Source organism: Puma concolor, chromosome D1 (assembly GCF_028749965.1).
Source record: "Puma concolor isolate L17-30 chromosome D1, mPumCon1.1.hap2, whole genome shotgun sequence".
NCBI classification, from domain to species: Eukaryota; Metazoa; Chordata; class Mammalia; order Carnivora; family Felidae; genus Puma; species Puma concolor.
In genome coordinates, this window is record NC_141676.1 from 64,071,521 (window position 1) to 64,098,764 (window position 27,244).

A 27,244-nucleotide genomic window follows, 5' to 3' on the forward strand; every position below is an offset into this window, starting at 1 on the left:
CAGAAAGCAGTGGTTTTTTGGTCTGAAAACTTGCCCCCGTCTTTGATTTTTTTTTTTCCTTTCTTTCCACTGGGACAGCTTCTAAGAGTCTGAAACAGCTAATCAAAGTAATTGGTGAATCCTGATGGCCAGGGCTTCAAATGCCAAGCATTTTCTCCCAAACTGGGCTATTTAGAGTCCAATGAGGCCAAGAATAAATATATAAAGCTAAGTAATTTGGAGAGATTGGAGAATTTTCAGAAAATGTCTTTGACTTGGAAGCATGAAATTACATGCACTACAGTAGAATGAAATCAAATCAATCAGCAGCTCGGTATCTCCCAGGCTCTATAATCAGCAGGGGTTCCAAAGCCCCTCACTAAGAAAGAAGCTGAGGTTTGGTAGAAAAGTCACTGGCACTGGAATGAAAAGAGACTGAGCCCTCGTCCTCTGGGAGATCCAGCTTTGGTAGCTGACGATAGGTGTGGACAGGAGAATACAGGTTGACGGGAGGAAAGGCAGAGAAGCCAGAGTGATTGATTGCCCTAATGACCAGCTCTGTGCTATACTTCCCTGCCAGAATCATTCAATGGCTCCTCATTTCCTTTTGGATAAAACCCAAACTCCTTAGGGTGGAATACAAGTTTCTTGAGTATTTCATTCTTACTTCTCTCTTGGGCCTATTTTTATTCCTTCCTCTATTATATCCCAGTTTGACCTTAGCCAGGTCCTTCTTGTGAATTTCTGAATGACCCAAGCTCTCTTGGGCCTCTGATATTGCACCAGCATGCCAGGAACACTAAGAATGCCCATTCCTTGCTTCATCACCTGGCAAACTCTGAGATTTCGTCTGCTTCAAATCAACCTCCCCAATCCCTTCATTCAAAGATAGGTGCCTTGGTCTGTGCTTTCCCAATACATTGCATCAAATCTATTATACCAAATACGATAGCAGGTTTCCTGGTCTCCAAAAGACTCTACCTTCTGTCAGGGTTTTCTGATCATATAACAGAATCCAGAACTTAGTAGGCACCCAGAAGCTGCCCGTGGAATGGTGAATGGACAAAGGGATGTGGCAGTTTATTGAAAAACATTAAAATTTGGAGCAGGTAACTTGGTTTTAAAACACACAGCATGAGGATTTCAAACATTCAGTATACTTTGCTGAAAGGCATCTACAAAAGCATGGAACACTGCAGCCTGAAATGAATGTAAAACCTAACTCTAAAAGAAAAACAAGAGAGGTTTCTAAAATGAACCTGTTACAAATGCCCTTTTCTAATATTTTTCTTATGGTTTGCAAAAAAAAAAAAAGTCCCCAATGTATCAAGGAAGAGATGGAAGCAGAGGACATCCACAAACACTGTAAATCGGCCACAGTCTCCCATAATCAGGCAGTTATCTAAGAGAATGTCTCTTGGAGTGCATCAGTAATTAGGGAGCTAATGGAAAATTACCAACCAACAAAATCTATGACCGTTCCGAGGACAATGGAATCACAGGCCGGGAGTACCACAGGTTTATTAAGAACAAATCATGCCAGAACATTTTGATAGCTTTTTTGATAGTGGCTGCCCAATTCCTGCCACACTTGCTCCACTGGCTCTGCATTGCCTTCTAAATCAATTTAAAATGACTTCTTTTGAGTTGACCTTCAAGGCTGTCCAACACGCAGCTTATTACTTTTCTGTTTCTCTTCTCTTCTCGTCCCCTTATTCTCCCCAGTTGGTTCCCTTTCTCTTCTTGGGTACCTCTCCTGGCTCTTTGCCTTTGATCACCAGCTGGCTTTGTACAGACTCTCATGTAACTGTGACTTCACACACACTACTTGCTCTACCCTGAAGAAGGCCTGTCCCCTCTCTAGGCTACCTAGTTAAGTTCTACACATCCTATCTCTGATGGCACCTTTTTCAGGAACCAATTCTCTCCAGGCCATCTTCTAACTACAGAGTAAATCTCTCATTCCTTGGTATTCCCTTATACATGCATTTATTGCCAAATGATAATGTAATTTAATTTTTACTTGAGCCTTTCCCCTATTAAGTTAATGCATAGATATTAGAATGAGAATTCCACCATGGCAGGGATTTTTGCCTGCCGTGTTCACTCATGTGCCCACACGCCAAGAACACACCTTCCCAAACACACACCTTGGTAAACGCTTATGTTCCCCCACAGTAAGGCAGTGTCTTATGTAACATCATAGCAGATGGCCTCAAATAAAATAGCTGCTCAATAAATGACTGCTTCATTGATGCCACGGTATATAATGGGAGGGGAAAAAAGCAATGAACTGATTCAGTTCTCTGAAAAGCATTTACCATGTCTTCTTTTAATGCAAGAAACAAGAACCCCCCTGCCCCCCGCAAAAGAAAACCCCATGTGAATAATACTGTTTCTAGGAAATATTTGTGGACACTATTCATTTATTTCATTTTTCTGTTTACTGATTTACTAAACAGAATGAAAATAAAGATAGCTGTGGGACGCCTGGGTGGCTCAGTCAGTTAAGCATCTGACTTCAGGTCAGGTCATGATCTCACAGTCTGTGAGTTCGAGCCCCATGTCAGGCTCTGTGCTGACAGCTCAGAGCCTGGATCCTGCTTCAGATTCTGTGTCTCCCTCTCTCTCTGCCCCTCCCCTGCTCATGCTCTGTCTCTCTCTGTTTCAAAAATAAATAAAAACATTAAAAAAATTAAAAAAAGATAGCTGACAGTTTTTGAGAGCCAAGTACCCAAGTATTGAGATTACATGATTAATTAATGAAGAGAAGGTCCCCTGAGATAGGTGTTATTTTAATTCTTTTTATTATTATTAATCTCATTTCACAAATGAGGAAACTAAGGTATAGAGAGGTTAAATGTCTTGTTCACAGTGAGACAGTTATTCATGGCAGATGGCAGAATCAGGATCTGAATTCAGGCCATTTGGTGACAAAGCCTGGATCCATAAATTGAATTGAATGCATAGGTGAAGCCAACAGTACTAATCCCATTAAGACTGTACATAAGTACTGGTCTGAATAGTAGTGTAGGTGGTTATCAGCCCTCCCCCCCTCCCCCCCACCCCCGGCCAGCATTTGGGGACTGGAACCGCTTACTGGTTGATATGAATAAGTTATTCAGGATTGTCTAGGCCTCCATTGTTCCACTAACACTTGTTATTCTGCCTCTTCTGCAACTGACCTTATATCTCAGACTCTGACTGGGTTTTTAGTTCTTCCATTAGGATTGCTACTCTACAAACATTCCTGTACACTAGGCCACCTTTGACAGTCTTTATTCCCCAGGGATTAAACCCTAGCAACTGGATCTTCAGTAACTGTCTGTGCTCCAGCTCCAAGCCAGACAGGTTACCCAGAACCTCCCACTGCCTCTACTATGTTGAAGATCAAGAATGGGGCTTCCTTGTGGATAGCATGCTGGCCTAGCTCAAGCCTCCGTTTGATAAAGCTCTTTTCACACAAGCGTTTGACTTGCTGGCCCCACAATATTTTGCCATGAGTGCCTCAGCTTAGATTCCACTTGATCCCCCTCATCTTCTTGTTCCAAAATTCCTGCAGATGAAGGCCCAGGATAGTGCAGATCTGAGTTCACTGCAGTAAAAACCCTTATACCATCTACTTCGAACTAAGCATAATTATTGTTTTTGTTTGTTTGTTGAATCAGTGCTAGCAGTAAACCTGTCTCATTTTACAAAAGGTTGGTAGGTTTGGGGGTTGGTGTCTTGATCCACAAAGTGACATGCCCAAGGTTACCCAGGAGGTTAGTTGTAACCATAACTAGAAATAAGGGTGCCTGATGCCAGCCTTTAATCTTGCCGTGTGGCCTCATTACCAGACTATTTTATCTTGTTCTCAACCCCTATACGTACTAGCTTGAAGAACTCTCACCACAAAGAAAAAACATTATAATGTCACTTTTGTGTAGTTACGTTAGTATCATTTATTCCAAAGTGTGTATTTTTTTACATAAGTCAGTATAATGTAGCGATGAAGGGTAAAGGATGAAACCTCAGAGGCCTCAGTTCAAAAGTCAGCTCCCGCACTCATGGAGTCAGTGGGAAGGGTGACAGCATCTACTCATGGGTAGGTTGTAAGACTTAAATGACACATTCCAAAGTACTTCGCTAAATATCTGCAGCTTATTAACTACTAAATATAAAGAAGCCAGTAGCAATATCATCATGCATACGTTATATCCTAACCATTAACTTGTTAAGTAGCTTGAGTAAAAAGTTTCCGTCCCTATTACATAATATAGTATATGACATCTTAGAAGTATATACGAAGGCTTTACACATGGTTGTCTTTAGTTACTATTCAAAAGCTTCCCACAGTCAATTGTATCATTGCCATTTAAGGATTTCAATAACAAGTGAAGTGATAAGGCTATTTAGTGACCAGAAGAATGTAAACTCCATGAAGACAGGGACTTTGAATTTTTTAAAAATTTCCATTACATAGAACACTGCCTAGAATGTAGTAAGCACTAAGAAAATATTTATGGAGCAAAAGAACAAAGTAATAAAATTATTTCCAAGCAGTGTTGAGCATCACATGAGCATAAAGTTCTGTCACTGCCCATAATCTGCCCTCAGTATTCTTTCTCTAACAATTTTCTTCCAGAGATGTTGCATATTTCTGAGTGATTCCTTTATCCAAAAGAAATGTCTATAATTTCTAATTTGCTCTAATAAATTTTTGGCCTTTAACAGATGCATGGCAACTGTACTATACTGTGTTGTGAATTCCAATTATGTATAAGACAGATGCCTGCCCTTTCCCATAAAGCTCACAGCTTTGGGAACTTTCGTTGTAAATTGCATTTCAGATTCATAAGTGGACATTTTTACTGTGTGTGTGTGTGTGTATTTAAATCACTCAGTGAATTACATGCTTCTGGGTTGGAATACATAGCAAAATGGACACACATTCAAATATATTTAACACAATTTTATACCTCTATTATGTGGTGATCATCAAAGAAGCAAACAACAGTAATAAAACTTGGATTTTGTCATTTGGTGATGATCACCAAATGTAAGCCATTTATTGCTCAGGAAGCCAATTCTTTAAGATGAGGTTCTGTGTAAAGATCATTTAACCCTATAATTAGCTAGAATCTGATTAAATACTGGCTCCTCCATCATCACTGACTGTATGATCTTCAGCAAGTTCCTTGGCTTGTCTTCCTTTGTTCATATGAAAATTTAGGATAACGATGATGGCTTACTATGCCTCGCAATTCCCAACTCCTTTTATGGAGGAAGTTGTTTAATACTAACAACAATCCCTAGGCAGACATGTTTCCTCTCTAACTTACAGAAGTCTGCCTCACATGTAGAATTAAATGATTGAGTATATATGGCAGAGGCTATGCAACCAGAGATGTTACCCATTATTAGATGTAATAGCTCCTTTGTAACATCATTTACATGGGCTATGTCAATTTTAATACAAAATAATACAGAAAAACCTGATTTAAGTTCAGATGCCACAACTTACTATCCTTTTTAAATATACATTATAAAATAATCCCTACAGTATGTCTAGTGACCACCTGTCACCATATACCACTTATCTTTGACCTTGTACAATATACTTACACTTTCCAAGTCTCGGATTTCTTTTTTTTTTTTTTAATTTTTTTAATGTTTATTTATTTTTGAGACAGAGAGAGACAGAGCATGAACGGGGGAGGGGCAGAGAGAGAGGGAGCCACAGAATTGGAAGCAGGCTCCAGGCTGTCAGCACAGAGCCCGACGCGGGGCTTGAACTCAGGGACCGCAAGATCATGACCTGAGCCGAAGTCGGTCGCTTAACCAACTGAGCCACCCAGGCGCCCCACCAAGTCTAGGATTTCTAAAGTGGGCATGATATAGCACCTATTTGTAAGACTATTTTGAGGATTTACAGAGATAATGCATAATGCCTGGCATATTTGCTCAGTAATTGATAGTTATAATGATGATAGGGATAATGGTGAAGATGAATGCATTCCCTGGGAAAGTAGAGTAAAATACGTGAAATGGTGATAACCACCTCCTTAATTTGATTGCCTGATATTCAGGCAGCTTTTGTATAAATTCTCCACCATCCTTAAGTACAGTACTATGAGGTGCCTAAACTGTGCCCTATATGCATTTCTACTAGCCCCAAATTCCGTCATCTGTTTTTATGTTATTTTACATTAGATCCTTGAAGGCTAGCAAGGTTAGGTGTCTTGTTGGTATAATATATAAATATATCTGCTTAATTTATAAGTTTCTAAATTCTGAGACACCTTAAACATTCACTGGAAAAGCCTGCAAAGAAATTAGCAAATACTCAGTGCACTGATGATACAAGTTTATGCACAGAGGAAGATTTATTCAAGACACAAAGCAACTACATCTTCAACATTAAAAAAAAAAAAGATGTAATAATTTATAACTGGGGAGAGAAACTAGAGATATGTAGCCCATCTTCTTTTGGAGGTCTTGCAGGAGTGTTAGAACATAACTCATTATCCTCCTACCCAAACTCACCTATCTTCCCGTTTTGCACCTCCATAAATGACTTCCACGAATTCAACCAGAGATGCTGGAGCCGTGAGTGATCCCTGCCTCTCTCAAGACTCGCTTCTGAGCAGTCACCATGTGCCTCCTTCTCTAAGACACATTTGCTTCTCTCCCTCACTGTGTCCTTCACTGTTTCTCTCTTGTACTCCTACAGCAGTATCTTAACTGAACATTTTCTCTTCCAGTCCATTTACCATCCTATCACTAAAAAATCTTACTGGGGCACCTGGGTGCTCGGTCAGTTAAGTGTCTGACCCTTGACTTCGACTCCTGTCATGATCTCATAGTTTGTGAATCTGAAACCTGCGTCGGGCTCTACATTGATAGCGTGGGGCCTGCTTGGGATTCATTCTCATTCTCTCATTCTCTCTCTCTCTCTCTCTCTCTCTCTCTCTCTCTCTCTCTCCCCCCCTCTGCTCCTCTCCTGTTCTCTCTCAAAATAAATAAATAAACTTAAAAACAAGTTTTACCAAAAAACAAATAAACAAACAAACAAACAAATCTTATCAAATCACTCCCTTTGAAATTCTTCAATGAGTTCTGTTATTTCTGCAAAAACATCAAACTTGCTAATATGGACCATGGTCTGCCCCTTGCCTACATCTCAAACCATTTGAAACTTACTTCTTCCTTGGACTCACTTTCTTTCCCCTTAAAACACAACATTGCAGCCACACTGAGCACCTTTATGTTGTTCAACAGTGTCAATACTGCCTTTCCTTCTCTGAATCTGTGAACTTGGTCTTTATTCTGCCTTAGGCAATGTTCTCCTCATCTCCTTCACTAAGTTAATTCTTAGTCAACCTCAAGGAGTCAGTTTAGTGATCGCCAGGAAGCCTTCTTCACACCTTCAACCAGATTCTGGAGCTCACCTCTTGCCTTCATAGCACCCTTTGTGCACCCCATCATAGCTCTTAAATCACTGAAACATACTGCCCTTTCTTTTCTATATTCCCTACCAGAGACAGTTCTTTGAGGAAAGGTTCTGTGCCTTGTTTGTTTATTATTGCATTCACAGGACCCCTCTCAAAACAAGGCACAGATTAGCTGCTCAACACAGATTTTTTTTCTTTTTAATTTTTTTATTTTTTAAAATTTACATCCAAATTAGTTAGCATATAGTGCAACAATGATTTCAGGAGTAGATTCCTTAGTGCCCCTTACCCATTTAGCCCATCCCCCCTCCCACAACCCCTCCAGTAACCCTCAGTTTGTTCTCCATATTTATGAGTCTCTTCTGTTTTGTCCCCCTCCCTGTTTTTATATTATTTTTGTTTCCCTTCCCTTATGTTCATCTGTTTTGTCTCTTAAAGTCCTCATATGAGTGAAGTCATATGATTTTTTTCTCTGACTAATTTCACTTAGCATAATACCCTCCAGTTCCATCCACATAGTTGCAAACGGCAAGATTTCATTCTTTTTGATTGCCGAGTAATACTCCATTGTATATATAACCACATCTTCTTTATCCATTCATCCATCGATGGACATTTGGGCTCTTTCCATACTTTGGCTATTGTTGATGGTGCTGCTATAAACATGGGGGTGCATATGTCCCTTCGAAATAGCACACCTGTATCCCTTGGATAAATGCCTAGTAGTGCAATTGCTGGGTGGTAGGGTAGTTCTATTTTTAGTTTTTTGAGGAACCTCCATACTGTTTTCCAGAGTGGCTGCACCAGTTTGCATTTCCACCAGCAGTGCAAAAGAGATCCTCTTTCTCCGCATCCTCGCCAAGATCTGTTCTTATCTGAGTTGTTAACATTAGCCATTCTGACAGGTGTAAGGTGGTATCTCATTGTGGTTTTGATTTGTATTTCCCTGATGATGAGTCAAGACAGATTTGTTAAATGCATGCATGCATATATGAAAATTCAGAACAGAAAGGATTCATGAATAAAAATAAAGTTGTATATGGGGTGCCTGGCTGGATCAGTTGGTAGAGTATGTGACTTGTGACTTCAGGGTTGTAAGTTTGAGCCCAATGTTGGGTGTAGAGATCACTCAAAAAAATCTCATCACCATCATCATCATCACCATTAAAAGCTGTGTAAAGGGGAGAAGTGGGAACAATTACATATAAAGTGGTCAAGGAAAAAAAATTTTTAAAAGGTATCATTTGAGCAAATACCTCAAAGAAGGGAAAACTTAGCCATGTGGAGATATGGGGATACAGTTGTTCAGGCAGAAAGAATGAAACAGTCTGTGAGGTTTGAGGCAACAGCAGGCATTACCTGTATAACTGAGGGGCACTGAACAGAGGGGAGAGTGATGGCCGTTAGGGTTAGATCATGCACCAATTTGTAGGCCAAGATATGAACTTGGATTTTATCTAAGTGCACAAGAAAAACAATTGGAGGGTTTTAAGTAGAAAATGTCAAGACAGAACCTAATATTTATTTCTTGAATACGCACTATAATAAAGCACACTGGGAAAGTATTCTGAGATATCTAAGTGAATGCATTTGAAATGAATGACATTTACAAAAACTAAAGCTATCAAGTCACACATTGTTTTACAAATAAGTACTTTAATCCAAAGGAAGCTGATTATTTTACTCAAAGTTACACAGCAAATACATGGCTATTAGAGATGAGAAGCCATGCCTTTAATCCCTTCTTAGTTCACTTTTACGTGGAAAGAGATACACGTGTTACTTGAGATCACATATATGAACTCTTAAGCAGCAACTGTAGATAAGAAAAGTACCTTAAGATAACACCGAGCTTTCACATATTTTAATGATCTTTTTCCTTGGTAGCTTCCAATTAAAGACTTCTGATTTGACAAAGAGACTGATGCATCACAGAGCATCAACAACAAAGGCCAAAGTGCAGCAAATGTGTCATTCACTTGATCTGAATTCTTCATTAAATGATCTGAAAATCATTCATTTATGTATCAAGTGTTTCTAAGCCCCTATTTTGTGCAGGACACTGCGCTGGATATTGGCATGACAAAGATAAATATGACATGGCACCTGTCCTCCAGGAACGTGTCATCTAGCTAGTATGACAGACATGGAATCAAGTCTTCATTTAGCACAATGTGAGGAGGGTCATAATGAAACCAACACACTTTATCAAAACAATTATAGCAAGACCTCATACTTACTGCCTACTTACTGGGTGAGTGCTGTAAATAGCTAATGTGATTATCTCATTTGACCCCCTTAACAATCCTCTTAATATCTCATGGATGGTAAAATTTACCCCTCTACTTGACTTCTTTCATATGAGGAAACCAACTACAGAGAAGTTAGGTAGTTTGCTCAAGGCGCATCAGGCGGTCAGTGGCGGAGCTATGAGTCAAACACTGGCGGTTTGACTCCAGAGGCTGTGATTCAACCACTTGCATCATTTTGAGAAACACCGGCTTATTTTTAGTTCTTGCAGAAAATCTACAAACCAGCTTTTATTTTATCACAATTTCATAGGCGAAGAAACTGGCTCAAAGGGGTTTCAGAACTTTCAAGGTTATTCTCAAGCCCAAGGTAGACTTGATATCCCTCAGTTCTAAGTCCTACCTTATTCCCACTAGAATATGCTCCCTCTGTACACACTCTTGCATCTTTCAGAGATTCTTGCATCTTTCAGAGAGCGGAAAGAACACATTAATTCTGACCTGACAGTTTGGAGGTGGAGGCCTCCAGCCTATTTTTTTAATTTAATTTTTTAATTTTTTAATTTTTTTAATTTTTAATTTTATTAATTTTATTTTTTTTAATCTTTATTCATTTTTGAGAGCGAGAGACAGAGTGTGAGTGGGGGAGGAACAGAGAGAGGAGACACGGAATCTGAAGCAGGCTCCAGGCTCTCAGCTGTCAGTACAGAGCCCGACAAGGGGCCTGAATCCACGAACTGTGAGATCACGACCCGAGCCGAAGTCAGATGCTGAACTGACTCACTCACCCAGGTGCCCCCTCTTTTTTAAAAAATTATTTTTAATGTTTAATTTTGAGAGAGAGAGAGAGTCACCCACCTTATTTTTAAATGTTACCAAATTAGGTATTTTGCCAATGTGAAATAGTAAACTGTTTCCAGATAAATGCTACTCTGGAAAATGAAAATTCAGCTTTTTATTTAGCTACTATATTCTGGAAAATACATGCCAATCGATCGAGTGTTCTTTCTCCATCATTGTCGAGCTAAACATTCTCAAACAAAAATGTACTCAGAGTGTCTTGGAAGGAGAATTTTCTGCCATTTACCTGAAAATCTAAATGTTGAATATAAACTCAACAAACAGGCAAAAATAATGTCAATAAACTTACTGTATTATTTTGTTGATAATAATAACAACAGCAACATTGTTAACTCATGCTCATTACCAAAGTACTCATTCTATAAGCATTTTTAATGGGTTTTTAACCCAAATCCTTATCATAACCCCGGAGGTTGCCATTTTGCATCAGAGGACATTGAAGATTTGTGATGTTATATCACAAAGATGAGAAGTGGGAAAGGCAAGAAATAACTCAGGTCTATATAAAACCAAAGTCATTGCTCCTTCATGGTTTTCTATGTCATGCTGAGCTCACAGAGCAGAACGTTCAATTACACTGGAGAAAGTCATGGGTGGGTATTAACTAGGTATCTGGTATGAAGTCATGGGCTATTTTGGTGTCAGACTTATAAATTTACCTACATATTCCTGTGTTAAAAACATACATTAGAGGTCAGCTCTTCCAATCACCAAAGAAACCATACAAGTGCAGTTTTTCCCACGAACCCTAACCCATCAAAGTTTTGAGACTTAGTAAATGAATCTAGAAATGGCTTCATTAATGTTCCAATTTACATATTCAACAAAGTATAGGTTGATGGGCTGGCTGCTGGAAATCTCAACCAACAGACATATTAGAAAATTTGTTGTTGTTCAAATCTACTCTCCACCTGATGTCTGCCCACTTTCTCTAAGTTACTTAAATTATTTGATAGGCTCAAAGTGAACACTCAGTTAGATTAGGCATGTCTGAACCCATGCCCTAAACAACTTCTTTTAAGAAAAGCAGGGTATTTTTCTCCTTATGGATGGATATCCCAGCAGCAGCCAGCATTCAATTTGAATGTTCTATGTTTGCAATCACATGCTCATTTACATGTGAATCACCCAACAATGCTATGAGGAATGTCCAGTATTCAGGAATTTGCTCAGACTCCTATATCTTCACATAAGATTATTTACCTTCCTTAAGCCAAATTAAAACAGAACCTAACTTATAAAAGGTGAAATGAAGGTAAATAAAGCATTTAGAATAAATCCTGGAAGATATTTTTGCGGGGGCGGGGTTGGGGGGGTGGGGGCTGGGGTATAAATTCTGCAACATAATTTTCCCCAAAAGAGTTTAATTCATAATTTCAACACAGAATTTCACTGAGCATTTACTACACCCAACATTCTGTGTTAAGTTCTATGTATACTTTACATTTTGTTCAGTTATCATCTATTGAAGTAATATGTGTCAAGCTCTGTGTTAGGTAATTTACACATAATTCCAGGTTACCTTCTGGAAGGTTACACATAATTCCAGGTTACCTGTTTATGGTTACCTTCACCATAAACAACTCAAAATTCACATTCCTCATTCGAAATGAGTAATCTAATGGTCGGTTATGTGATACACTATGCTTAGATCATGTAGTGATTTCTCAATATGAGTATCATAAGCGAGGCTCTGGTCCAGAAGGGCCATTCACCTACAATAAGTCACTGAGTATGTGGATGTTCACTCAACCTCCATCCCAAATTCTTTCTCTCAGGACACCTTCAAAAACTAAGCCCCAAACTATATTTCTTAGACTTCCTTATTTGTAGCATTCTGGATGTAATAGCTATAACTATTAGATATATCTGCCTGAAATATGAGGGAAAAATTGAGACGGAAGACATTCTTTCTTCTCCCTTTTGGCTGTCTCTCTGAAAGTGCACTATGGAAACACGAAGTTTCTCTGCATCTCATGTTCAACTTCCTGGGTGGCTGGGAAAAGCAACGGCAGTCATGGTGGCAGACACTCCTTGACCTGACTTCTTATTGCCTAGTGTGTAGACCAGGTTTAGTTTCCCTTTACTGTGGGTATATATAATGCAGACGGCAGTGATGGTGAGATTAGGGGTTGGGAGAGCTCCAGAGGTAGCCCAGGGGTGGTAGCCTCCTTCTGGACATTAAATATTACTTGTATTATTTGGGAGTCTTTTCTGGAGACCCAGGTTAGATTCCATTCCTTTGAACTATGTAACGAATTTGTAAGCCTCTGATTCTCTATAAAAAAATCCATTCTCACTTAAAATATCTAGTGCAACATCTGTTTTCTGTACTTAATCTTGAGTGATACATTGAGTAATAGACCCTACTTGTTAAAACACGTTTGTCTGAGAACTCATCTTGCAATTCTCTTGCAGTGAGAGAGGGAGGCGTTTTCAAAACCTCACCTCGTTCTTCCACAACATAAATGTGAACTCTGGGAGAAATGGGAACAAACCTATGGTAACAATCCCACTATCATTGCACTTGTTAATCAATGAATAAATGAACAAATAAACACACCATCACCAGTAGTGCATTCATACTATTTCTGACTTCTTTTGCACTCTTTTTCACTTAAATTAAACATGGAAGAAGCTCCTACTTTTTGAGTGTCTATCATACACCAGATATAGGGATAAAACCTTTGATAAGCCATTACCAATCCCCATTAGGACTTTATGAGTAATTTTTAATCCCTGTTTTGCTTATTTGTTTCTTAAGATGAAGAAACCATGGTTCATACAGGTAAATCTGGCTGACTCAAAATTAATCCCTGTTCCTTCTAACACAAGCAGTCTGGTCATGGATCTTCTCTTTTACCTTGCACCTTAGAAAGGCTTTGATTGGATGCTCTTTCCTGTTTTGTCAAAGATTAGTTGGCTATACATTTATGGATCCAATTCTGGGTTCTCTATTCTATTCCATTGGTCTATGTTTCTGTTTTTGTGCCAATACCATGCTGTCTTAATGATTACAGCTTTGTAGTAGAGGCTAAGTCTGGGATTCTGATGCCTCCCGCTTTGGTTTTCTTCTTCAATATTACTTTCGCTATTCGGGGTCTTTTGTGCTTCCACACAAATTTTAGGATTGCTTGTTCTAAGACAGTCTCTTTAACAAACGGTGCTGGGAGAACTGGGCAGCAACATGCAGAAGAATGAAACTAGACCACTTTCTTACACCATACACAAAAATAAACTCAAAATGGATGACGGACTAAATGTGAGACAGGAAACCATCAAAATCCTAGAGGAGAAAGCAGGAAACAACATATTTGACCTCAGCTGCAGCAATTTCTTACTCGACACATCACTAAGGGCAAGGGAACTAAAAGAAAAAATGAACTATTGGGACCTCACCAAGATTAAAAGCTTCTGTACTGCAAAGGAAACAATCAACAAAACTAAAAGGCACCCGACAGAATGGGAAAATATATTTGCAAAGGACATATCGAATAAAGGGTTAGTATCCAAAATCTATAAAGAACTTACCAAACTCAACACCCAAAAAACAAATAATGCAGTGAAGAAATGGGCAGAAGACATGAATAGCCACTTTTCCAAAGAAGACATCCAGATGGCCAGCAGACACATGAAAAGATGCTCAGTGTCACTCATCATCAGGGAAATACAAATCAAAGCCACACTGAGATACCACGGCACCAGAGTGGCTAAAAAGAAACAAATCAGGAAACTACAGATGCTGGCAAGGATGTGGAGAAACGGGAACCCTCTTGCACTGAAGGTGGGAATGCAAACTGGTGCAGCCGCTCTGGAAAACAGTGTGGAGATTCCTCAAAAAATTAAAAATAGAGCTACCTTATGACCCAGCTATAGCACTGCTAGGAATTTACCCAAGGGATACAAGAGTGCTGATGCATAGGAGCACCTGTACCCCAATGTCTATAGCAGTGCTTTCAACAATAACCAAGTTATGGAAAGAGCCTAAATGTCCATCAACTGATGAATGGATAAAGAAGATGTGGTTTATATATACAATGGAATACTGCTTGGCAATGAGAAAGAATGAAATCCTGCCATTTGCAACAACATGGATGAAACTGGAAGGTATTGTGCTGAGTGAAATAAGTCAGTCAGAGAAAGAGAGATATCATATGTGTTTACTCATATGTGGATCTTGAGAAACTTAACAGAAGACCACGGGGGAGGGGAAGGGGAAAAATAGTTACAAACATAGAGGGAGGGAGGCAAACCATAAGAGACACTTAAATACAGAGAACAAACTGAGGGTGGATGAGGAGGTGGGGGAGAGGGGAAAATGGGTGATGGGCATTGAGGAGGGCACTTGTTGGGATGAGCACTGGGTGTTTGTAAGTAAAGCATTTTGACAATAAATTATATTAAGAAAAAGAAAAAAAAAAAAGAAAGGCTTTGAAAATTCCACCAGCTATAATGGGTGAAAAATGCCCTTGAAATCGAAATATCTGCGGTGGATTCAGCTCCAAGACTTCCTAGCAATGAATTTGGGGCACGTCACTCACATATTCTTAACCTCAGTTTCCTCATCAGTATGTTTTAGCATCTGCCTTGACTTTTGCATAGGGTTCCCATATAACTCCACAGCTCTTTCAGCTTCTACTAGGATGCCAAAAAGCTTCAAAAATGTACATAGCAAAATGTACATAGGGTAAACACCAAGGCAATTCATCTCACCTCTTCAAGTATATTTTATCATCTCAAGTATGGGTCTGGTAATTAGAGCTCCCGCACTGTTGGGAGGGTTAAACAGGATATAGTAACTGAAGCGCTCAGCACAGTGCACTATGTGGTAAGCACCTAATAATTTTACCTATTAATTTTTCTTATTATAAATAACAGAATCACAAGCGCATCTGAGACATTTTATCCAAGCAGACCCCTCTCCAACCCTGTTCAAGAGTTTAAAAGAAGAAAAAATGCTGTTCACTTTACAGAGCTCTGAAAATTGTTCACCTGCCAGGTATAACTTGTATCCTGAAGAGGAGAAGTGAAGCCTCCTGCCAGCTGGCTGCAAACTCTGGTTGGAAGGCTGCTTTCCCTCTGTCCTCTTGGCTGCCAAGGCAGAAGAGTGGATTTTCATCCTTTGGTCACTGCCAATGACTCAGGCCAGAAGAACAGATGTGAAGAGTAGTACCCCCAAGAGATGGGTCTGATCAGATGTGAACCTTTTCCTGGGACCTCTCCCTTTACGCCTGGCCTCCCTGGCAAGCAGGAGAATGGAGGAGAGACAGCAGCCATATGCCAGAACCAATGGCAGACACTCCAATTACAAATGTACCACAAAGGTTACTTTGTGTTTGGTTGCCTCCTTTCAGCCAGAAAGGGTTCTGAAGTCTATAGAGAATCATAATCAATTCATGCCTAACTGGGCATGAAATAGATCCTTGAGTATGTATTCAGCTAGAATGTATGACTGAACTAGTTTGTGAGATAGTCATTTATTCACAATGGAAAAGCCTTTTGTAGGTAGCAGTCAGCACAGAACTCATCTTTTTCATGCCAATATCTCTCCTGCTATCCAGACTCCTGCAAAGAGACAAGTCTATTCTTGGAAAAGGCAGCATGTTTGTGGAGTACACACTAGAGAAGGATCCGCCTTGAGTCCAAGCGGGGCACAAAGATGGAAACAAAGTAAGCCATAGCAGGAGCTAGCAATTATAGAAATGCAATCACCAAGGATTTGTATTGCAAGTCTGAAGCTTGAGCAATTGTAGACAGAGAAATTACAAGGGTTTTTTTTTTTTCCTTTTTTTCCCAAACTTGTTTAACAACCCATGTAAAGGAAGTCCAACAAAAGGCAATGTTGGACACAGAAAGTGATCATAGATGTTTAGAATCAGTTCAATAAAAGCAGAGCTTCTGAGTTGGAACAACATAGTAACATTTCCCTTAGATACTCCCAGCTGTGAAATTCACCAACTCCTTTGTGAACAGGGATGGAGTGAAGATACACATCACAGTGTTTAGTGGTTGTTTTTTCATTTCATGTGTGTTACACATGCTGAATTTGCATCTAGTCACCTGGTAACACTACTCAGACATTATTACCAGGTCTTTGGAGACTCTTTATATAGTTTTTACATTAAATAGGATTTCAAAATCTTTCCTGATTTCATAAGAAAGCACTTAGACCAGGTCTACCTAAAGAGCAGTTTAGAATCAGGATTCTTATGCTCAAAGTGTAAGACTTCATAGGACAAGCTTTTTAAATAAGGCTCATTTTCTCTTTGAGTGGTATACAAATTACAGGAATCTTCTGATATCTAATTTTCCTTTAGGGTTCCTGTGTTTTGATATGCTTCTCTGAAGCATTGCCAAAAGCCCCCAGAAAACATGAGACCATTTTTAAAATGAGTTTAGGGGCGCCTGGGTGGCTCAGTCGGTTAAGCCTCCGACTTCGGCTCAGGTCATGATCTCGCGGTCCGTGAGTTGAAGCCCCGCGTTGGGCTCTGTGCTGACAGCTCAGACCTGGAGCCTGTTTCAGATTCTGTGTCTCCCTCTCTCTCTGCCCCTCCCCGTTCATGCTCTGTCTCTGTCTCAAAAATAAATAAACGTTAAAAAAAAAAATTAAAAAAAAATAAATAAAATCAGTTTATTATTTTTAAGTATATACTAAGTTCTAGGTGCTTTTTTAATTTTTTTTAAGTTTATTGATTTATTTTGAGAGAGCGAGAACAGGGGAGCGATAGACAAAGAGGGAGAGAGAACCCCAAGCAAGTCCCACACTGTCAGCACAGAGCCCGATGTGGGACTTGAACCCACAAACCACGAGATCACGACCTGAGTGGAAACCAAGAGTCAGACGCCTAACAGACTGAGCCCCCAGGGACCCCTAGGTGCTTTTAATGAAATGTTAGACTTAGCCACGCCAAGAAGAAAGTTTTCTTGAGAAACTCCTTGAGGCGATGAGCCAGTTAAGTCCAAATCCAGCTCCCTGCTGCCCTCCGTTGATTTGGAAAGGGATAAATAGAGCAACTGGGTGATACAAGGGTTGAGTATCTTCCATGGAAACAAAGGGAGTAGGAAAAGAAAATTATTACCTTCCTCTAAGGACCACCCTCTTGAGGGTGAAGGAAGAAATAGGGTATTTATATTTGTTGAGAGACGACTTTATAAAAGGGCTATCCGAGGTAAACATTCCATCTTAATTCTCAAAACAGCACTGGAGCTATGGATTTCTATTTTCATTTGACACAAGAAGTCAGTGCCTTCACTACTCTGTCCTCCCAGGTCTAAAGTTATATTTGATCCTTCTCTGTTTCTTGTTCCCCATCTCCAATCAGCAACTCCAGCAACTCTAACAACCAAGAGAGTTGACTCTTAGGATCTCTCCCACTCACCTCTCAGGACTGATTTTATCTAGTGTTCCTTCCCCTTTCCCACTAACTGTAGCTTACTGACCATATCCTGAACCAGTAAGTTACCTCTTGATTATTCTTCCACCGCTGGTATTTCCCTAACAAACACTATTTGTGATGCCGTGAGATTAATCTGCTTAAGGTCAACTTGATCATGTTACTCCATAAATAATGCTAACAATAAAAACAGTGGTTCTCAGTTGCCCTCACAATTGCTATTATATTCCATACTCTGGCTTTTAAAGTCTATAACATGGTCACAGTATATGCTTCAAGTCTAATCTCAAGCCAGGAGCTTACATCAAACTATATTTCAACCTAGAGTTGTACACTCCCCTAAACAATCTCAGCCCTTGGATTTTACTCATAGGAGTATCTCTACTAGAGTTGCTTTCCTCTCTGCCTTTATATATTCAAATAATTCCACTCTTTTGAGGTCGATCTCAAGTGCTACTTTCTCTGTAACCCACTCTAGATAGTCTCAACCAAATAATACTTTCTTTTTTTGGATCAATCTTCCTCTAGTTTGGATGATGGAAGAGAAAAAAACACATTGTCACCTGTGTGCTACATTTGTTTTATCAACCTTACATATATTATTTACTGTTCTCCATAAACTTAAAAGATTTAATCATATTCCACATTGTACAGATGAGGAAACAGGAACTCAGAGACAGTGAGTTAGTCCAATTTCCTAATGCTAATTAAGTGGTGGTATGGAAATAAAATCCAGGTCAATCTAATTTCAGGTGGGTAGTATTTTCTCTATTCCACATGTGTTTAGTAGCACCTATAGCTCAATCTGTCTCATAGACATATTTATTTTCACCATTACAATACTTTAAGATAGACAGACATAATTATTTCTCAACTTGGAAAACATCCCATAAAAATCTAGATTTTTAACTGCTTTTGAAAAAAAACCAGAATATATAGACATTTCAGGTCTGCATTCCCTCAGGATACTAATTGGTTTAATTTGCATATTGACACCTCTCTTTCTACAGGTGAATGTCCTCTTATTCACTATAGTCCCAATCTTCCCTCTCCTTGCTATACTACTCTGATGCCTCTACATTTTTTTTTCTTTTTTTTGCGAGAGCACATGTGCATGCATGCACATGCAAGCAGGAGAGACGTAGACAGAAAGAAAGAGACAGAGTCTTAAGCAGGCTTCACTCAGCACTGAACCTGATGTGAGGGTCCAGGTCACAAACCTGAGATCATGACCTGAGCCAAAACCAAGAGTTGGGCGCCTAACTGACTGAGCCACTTAGGCCCCCCACTGCCTCCACATTTGTATTAGTTCCCCATAACAATTTATTTTCAGGATCTTTCTCTTGTTCCATTTTTTTTAAAATTCTCATATGCTGTGGCATAGTACCCACAGCAGAAATTAAAAAAAAAAAAAAAAAAAAAAAGCAACATTTAAAAACACAGATTTTTGGTGTCAGAGATACCTGAGTCTGAGTTTCACTTTCATTCCTAAATATTGGGCAGATTAGTTACACTTCTTTTGTCTTAATTTCCTCCCAGAGTTAGTGTGTGAATGAGATAAGGCCTACAAATAGTTAGTAATATGGCTGGCACATAGTAAGTGCTCAATAAATATTACAAGCATCGTGATGGCTATTATTTCCAAAGTTTAAGTAAACTGAAGTTCTCTTCCATTAGCATTAATAGAAGTAACAAAATCAGGAGGAAAAAAACTATTAATGGTCTGCCCTCTTACTGAATAGATCACAAAGAGCAATCTTTTTTCTCTCCTTTTCTTCATTTTTCACGGGAGAAAAAAGTCAATCAGAATCTGCTAGAGCAGAGAAAAGCAAATGACTTTGGCACCTGAACAACAAAGCAATGTTAGTTTATTTTCTTTGTAAAAAGTCATCTGTTCGCAAACCTCTTTTATGAAATACCTGTCATAGTCCATTTTATTGAACGTTACTCACTCCGCATTTTTTTGGCCTCAAGGTCATTCCATTATCAGTTCCTACATCACCTTCAGTATTGGAAATGGACTGGGGGAGATGGAAAGGAAAACACACACACAAATACACAACACACTTACCAGGCAGACAGCTCAAATAATAAAGGTGATTTCAATCCATGGCAGGCGGAACTCAGATCTGTCCCTACTTCAGATGAAACCAGCTCCAGTGACACTTACTGACAGATCAGGAAAGACAGCTTGCTATGGAAGGTGCCTGAAGCCAGGAGCAGCTTCCAATCCAATCACCAGGTCTTATGTAAGATAACCCAAATGTTAAGTTGTTCTTTCTTTAACACATTTGTTTCATTTCTTTCAAAAAATAAAGTAAAACAAACAACACCAACCAACTATTCAAATAGCCCTCCCCATCCTGAAGAACAGCCCAGCGCATCATTGGAGACTGCTGCCATGTTTTGCTACTTTTAAAAGGCTGGCCCACGCTCTGGAAAACAGTGTGGAGGTTCCTCAAAAAACTAAAAATAGATCTATCCTATGACCCAGCAGTAGCACTGCTAGGAATTTACCCAAGGGATACAGGAGTACGATGCACAGGGGCACTTGTACCCCAATGTTTATAGCAGCACTCTCAATAGCCAAATGATGTAAAGAGCCTAAATGTCCATCAACTGAGGAATGGATAAAGAAATTGTGGTTTATATACACAATGGAATACTATGTGGCAATGAGAAAGAATGAAATCTGGCCTTTTGTAGCAACGTGGATGGAACTGGAGAGTGTGATGCTAAGTGAAATAAGTCATACAGAGAAAGACAGATACCATATGTTTTCACTCTTATGTGGATCCTGAGACACTTAACAGAAGACCATGGAGGAGGGGAAGAAAAAAAAAAGAGGTTAGAGAGGGAGGGAGCCAAAACATAAGAGACTCTTAAAAACTGAGAACAAACTGAGGGTTGATGGGGGGTGGGAGGGAGGGGAGGGTGGGTGATGGGTATTGAGGAGGGCACCTGTTGGGATGAGCACTGGGTGTTGTATGGAAACCAATCTGACAATTAATTTCATATTAAAAAAAAAAAAGGTTGGCCCAATTAAATAATTTCTTATGTGGAACTTTGATCATTACGTGGAGCTGTCTAAAACACATTTGGAGATGGACAGGTTTTATAGTGTCCCCTAGTTCTGCATACTTCTCTTTCCCTCTTGCCAAACAAGTAGTAAGCCTCCTTTCAAAGCATGAGCAGAGACCCACAATCATGCTACACATAAAATCTCATTCTGGCCTTTAAGACGAAGGAAAAGGAGACTGCCAGCCCTCTGTGTTGTAGGCAGAAGGCATATAGAGTACCTACATCATCTCACTGAATTTGTAAAAATCCTGTGATGTGCTGCTGCTGATAATGGCAATGACCACATGAATAACAGCAGTGATGACAGTGGTGGTGATGGTGCTGTTGATGATGGGCATTTTATAAATTAGGAAATTAGGCTTACAAGGAATAAATAACTGTGGCCAAGATTATGCAGCTAGCAACAAGGGTTAATGCAGCATCTCAATCTAGGCCTTTCTCATATCCCTGTTGCTCTCCAGTCTTCTCCCCACCTACCTGTCCTCTCAATTCTCAGTACTCTCCAGTTGGAGATTCTGCACAGCCACTGGTCTCCATGTGCTTTTCCATTTGTGCCTATCAATCACCCCTGTTAGTTGAGATGTTTCTGATAATAGCTGTTTTTGTAGTTTAGGGCCTGGCACAAAAAGGAAATTGATGAATGTCAGTAGAATTGAGTTAAATTCAGGAAAGAGATGGATTTTCCACGGCATTTGACTCTACATATATGAATGGATTACAGTTCAAGCTGCACAAACAGAGCCAAATTATGGGGAAAGAACCTCTATCTTACAGTTGCAGTGAGGTCTGGGACCTGTAAGAATGATACTCTGAAAAAGCAGATAATAAATACAGGCCAGGTAAGACAGATGTGTGTTTAGTCACTCCTTTTTTAAAAATTATATTATAATGGCCTGACAAACACTTCTGAATGAGCGAAACATGTGCCCTTGATTGTACAGAACCCAGAAATATCATTTTTTATGTTGCAGATGTATATTTATTATTGCAAGATAGGAGGGACCATAATAGAGAACCAATCCTGCTTTCTGATTAGGGTTTAAAAGAAGGGCTTTACACTAACTATTCTGCAGTGAACAAGTTTAGTTTTGGCAGGTATCTTCCAACACTTAATAGTTTTGAGTACTACTCTCAGCAAATCGATTCTCTTAGTTACCTACAAGTATATTTTACAATGAAGAAGTCCAAGAAAGATAATATTTTCAATCACTAACCCTGCTATTGATGGAGAGAAGGCAAATACCAGATATCTCATCACATGAACATAAAACTGTAGTATTTTTTTAAAATAAAGCTGCCTGGGTGTGCCTCTAATGTTAGTGTTTATTTAGAAAATAGTACAATTTATCCATTCAATATCTTTAGCCGTTACCTACTTTACTCTGATTTGGCTGTTAAAAATACTAGAGCAAACCCTGATAACAGTATTTTTTAAAAAAGCTTCCCAGCAATTCTCAGTGGGTTTCTCAGATTTAAGGAGCCTTGGAAGGTTTGCTCCAACCAGCTGCTAATGACAGTAAGACAAAGAATATTTCATTTAAGTAGCATACTAAAGTTTACAGATTACTTACACATGTTATGTAATTGGACTTTTATCAGAATTCATTTGACAATGTAAGTCATGTTATATTTCTTATTTGAAAGGTGAAGAAATTGGTGTTCAGAAGGGTTAAGCGCTTTACCACAGCACATACAACTAAAGTGGTGTATTTTCTGAACTGGCTTTTTCAACTAAATAAGGATAACTCCCAACTCTATAACTCTAGCTCAGATGGCTCTCCTGAGATTGAGAACTTATCTAATTGCCTTTCAAACATCTCCATCTGGACATACCACAATTACTTTGCCCTCAATCTGCCCCAAACCAAACTTGTCATCACCCCTTAAACCTGTTTTCCCCCTTGGATGCCCAATTTCAGTGAACAGTACCTTTAAACACTAAGTGTATCAAGTCACAATTTCCTTTATGCTTCATACTACTCTAATGTCCACTCAGTCAACACATTCAGCCAATTTTTATGCCAAATGTCTTTATAATCTGCTTATCTCTCCACCTTTCTAGTTCACATCATAATTTCCTTCTTGTTGGACAAGTACAGCTCTTCCAGTTGGTTGCCTACTTCTAACTAGACTGCAACTCCAAATGCTTTACAAAGTCCAAACAGTTTATTCTTAGTTTCTTCCTTCATAAAATGGAGATAATAAGGTCTGTTTCCTGGAGCTGTTGTGAGGAAATAGATTATGGATATAAAAGTAGAAGACACTGTAATCATTATTTGAATAAAGGCAAGGAATGCCTAGAGCATACATAACTAACATCCTTCAAGTTGCATGGCACTGTATTCATTTTAAATGCAAGAAAACTGAGGTTCAAAATAGTGATGAGATCTGCTCACAGTCAGCTAATAAGTGATGCTTGGGAGATTGTTCCATATAACTGTCTGACTCCAAACCTGTGATCTCTTCTTTACAATATCCAGGACTCAGTCCTGTGGGGACTTAGGAAGCTGGGCTGATTTGGGGTCACTTGGCTATCCAGGAGGGGATTTGATGCATATATTCTAGGCATGCAACACTTCTTACTCTTGGTAGTACCTTCTTTAAGCCTAGGGTGGTAGGGGTGAGCTGAAGCTGTGGGGAAGATGAGATGCTTGACTTAAAGAAACGAATGAAAATGATAGCTCAGGGCTTCTGGGAGGAACACATCAGCCCCATTGTTAACTCAGATGGGTCATTCTGCCTTGAGCCACATATTTGTGAATTGCTGACTTATTCTTCCTTTGTGTCTCTCATCTTTTTTGACTGATGAGCTTCTGGAACATTTTCTTGCCACAGCAATGGCAGAGGTATAAGAGGACTAGCCCAATCATAGAGTAGCATTTCAGTCTTTGATCAGTTCACATCTGCTAACACCCCTTTGGGCAAAGCATGGCACATGGAAGAATTCAGTGTCAAGGAACAGGGGAGTACACAGTGTCCATGAAGTTGGTTAAAACTGCGAAGTCAGATCTCAAAGGGTGTAGACCCAGGAAAGGGTAAATAATTAGGGCCCGTAATTCAACTTACCACATGGGACTTTCTAGTTTGAGGCGACTGAAAATAGTGCTACCAGAAACATTCTCGTACTTGTCTTTTGATGAATGTATGCATGTCTTCCTGTTGGGTATATACCAAGAATGGAATTGCTGAATCATAGGGTCTGTATATGCGTAGTTTTAGTGGAGAGTAACAAATAGTTTCACAAAGTTTAAAAAGTGATTACAACAACATACACTCCCACCAGCAGTGCATGACATTTTAAGTTGTTCTATATCTTTGTCAACACTTCGCATTATCTGTCTTATTCATTTTAACCATTCCAGTAATTCCCAATGGTAGTGTATTCTGGATTTGTATTCTCTAATGACTAATGACAGTAGCATCTTTTCTAAAGTAACTATTCCTGCTTTTTTTTTTCTACTGAATTGTTTCTATTTTTCTTAGAGTTGTATAAGGATAGTCAATATATTTTGAAATACCCTTTTTTTTCATGTATAGCAGATAACTCCTCACACTCTGTGGACTGACTTTTCACTCAATCTTAAGAATAAAAATTCTTAATCTAAACTCAGTGCAAATTATTAGTACTTTTTTATAGTTAGTATTTTTTAATGTCCTGTTCAATAATGTTCTGGCTACTTAAGTTTATGTAGATCCTCTCCTGTGTGCCCATTCATGTATGTGTGCGTGTTTGCGTGTATGTGTGTGTATGTGTGGGTGTATGTGTGTTTCCTACGTTCTTTTTGCTGTTATTGCTTTATCACGCACATTTAGATCTACAGTCCATCTCAAGCTGCAATTTGTGTGGGGATAGGTAGGAGGTTATGTTTCATTTTTCCATATATATATCAAATTCACAACACTATTTAACATTATTTAAAATACCATCCTTCCCCACTGGACTCCAATGTCATTTTGCTTATAAATTAAGTAATTTTAAATGTGTAAATCTGATTCTGAGCTTCCTGTTCTGTTTTACTGATCTATTTTGTCTATCCTTGCAATAATATACTCTCTCAATTACTTTCGGTTTATAGTAGGTCCTCATATCTAGCTATGTAAATCCCCCCCACCCCCCACTCAGAGCAGTGTGAATTCTTAAGTTTTGTTTCCCTACAAGTTTTTTTTTTTCTTTTTTTTTCTTTCTTTTTTTGCTATTCCTTGATCTTCTGGAAACAGAGTTGATTACATTAAACATGATAAACATGCAAATGATTTTCTGCTTCACTTGAGGGAGAGACTGAAACAAGGGCCTATGAAGCCCTACTTGCACTGATCCCAGTGACTTCTCAAACACTATTTTGCCCCCATGTTCATTCTTGACATCTGTTGACAGGATCTTGGGCCTCTGGAGTCTTCTACAATAAAGGCTTCTTCCTGCTACAAAGCCTTTGCACATGCTGTTCCTGTGTCCCAGACTATTTTCTTGCTCCCCATCCCGTGTTGCCTGTTACTCCTTCAACTGTCAGTCCAGTTGTTACTATTCCAAGGAAGCCTTTTCTGACCCTATCAGTCTGGCTCATATTCCTCTCTTACATATTTCCATAGCTCAGTGGACCTCTCTTTGCTTCTCTTTGTATAAATAATTATTTAGCTAATGTCTATCTTTCCCCTTGACTTGAGGTCAATGACCATGTCTATACTTTCCATTATTTTACACCCAGCACCTAGTACAGTTCCTGGGACATGGTAGGTACTTAATGGATATTTTGCCAAATTAAGTGGGACTGCATGGTGTATTGAGAACACTATGGAATGTGTAAGGGAATAGCTATAGTCTTTGAGTTTAAAAATGGTAAGACAATTACCAGTGGCATGACCCTGAACAAGTACCTTGGGTACTCCTTTGATACCTTGATTTTCCTATCTACAATGTGGGACAGACACATAGTTTTGTTCTAGAGTATGGCATATAGTGGGTAGTAAGTCAAAGACAACTTTTAGAGAACAAAGCTCAAGCTATATCATTGGCCTCCTCACTCCTGGTTCAGGGCTCTGTCTACCTAGTACTCTGGTGGTTATTCATATCAAGCTCTCTGAAATGACAACAGGGCCAAGACTCTTCTGAATGAGACTGGAAGTCTCCACATGCTGGAACTCTCATCTGGGGAGAATAAGTCATTAGGTTCATGTTCCCATTAATTTCTATTCTACTACACTTAAAAAAAACCCAAAAAACATGAAGTATGGGAAAATGACCTTTCTGGAGGACAGGACCATATGGAACTAAGGAAGGCTCAAAGTCTGTTGTATTAGGCCTTGACTATTAGTGACAACAGGGGCTAAGCCATACGTGAGAAAGGAATGGTGAGGGGAAACTTTGTAAGGAATCGGTACCTTTGGCACTTTTCTCAAGTTTATATCCTATATTTGTTTCCATACAGTAATCAGTAGGAGATAGGTTAAAATACAAAGAATTTATGAACTACCTTTAGAACAGCAAGGTGATTTCTGTCCCTGAAGAGCTGTGTTGGGATAATAAGGGCAGGGAAGATAGTGACAATAATTTCTCAGATTGTCAAACTCAGATGACCCATAGGATACTGGTCCTATGTGGCAGGCAGCACAGCCTTGAATGGCACCAAAACAGTTTCCTGAATATAACCTTGCATAATAGTGTTACTTTCATCAAAACCACAATGAAATGTCAACTCACATCTGTCAGAATGGCTAGAAAGAAAAGGATAGGAAATAACAAGTGTTAACAAAGATGTGGAAAAAAAGGAAATCTTGTACACTGTTGGTAAGAATGTAAACTGGTGCAGCCACTGTGGGAAACAGTATGGAGACTCCTTGAAAAATTAAAAATAGAAAGCATACTATACAGTAATTAAACTACTAGGTATTTACCCAAAGAAAATGAAAACACTATTTCTAAAAGATACATGCATCTCTATGTTTATTGTAGTATTATTTATAAGAAGCAAGAGATGGAAGCAACCCAAGTATCCATCTGTAGATGAATAGATAAAAAGGATGTCACACACACACACACACACACACACACACACACACACACACATACACACACACACACACGTGCATGCATGCACACACAATGGAATATTACTCAGCCATAGGAAAGAATAAGATCTTGCCATTTCCAACAACACAGATGGGCCTGGACAGTATTATGCTAAGTGGAATAAGTTGGATAGAGAAAGATAAATATCATATGATTTCAGTTATATGTGGAATCTCAAAA

The 27,244-nt window shown here is 39.1% G+C and overlaps 1 protein-coding gene across 11 annotated transcripts in view; it reads right to left on the reverse strand.

Moving 5' to 3' along the window:
* The window catches only part of TENM4 (teneurin transmembrane protein 4), a 2,941,751-nt gene that overhangs the window by 1,525,259 nt on the left and 1,389,248 nt on the right, over positions 1-27,244 (reverse strand). The gene's annotated exons all lie outside the window — the stretch shown is intronic.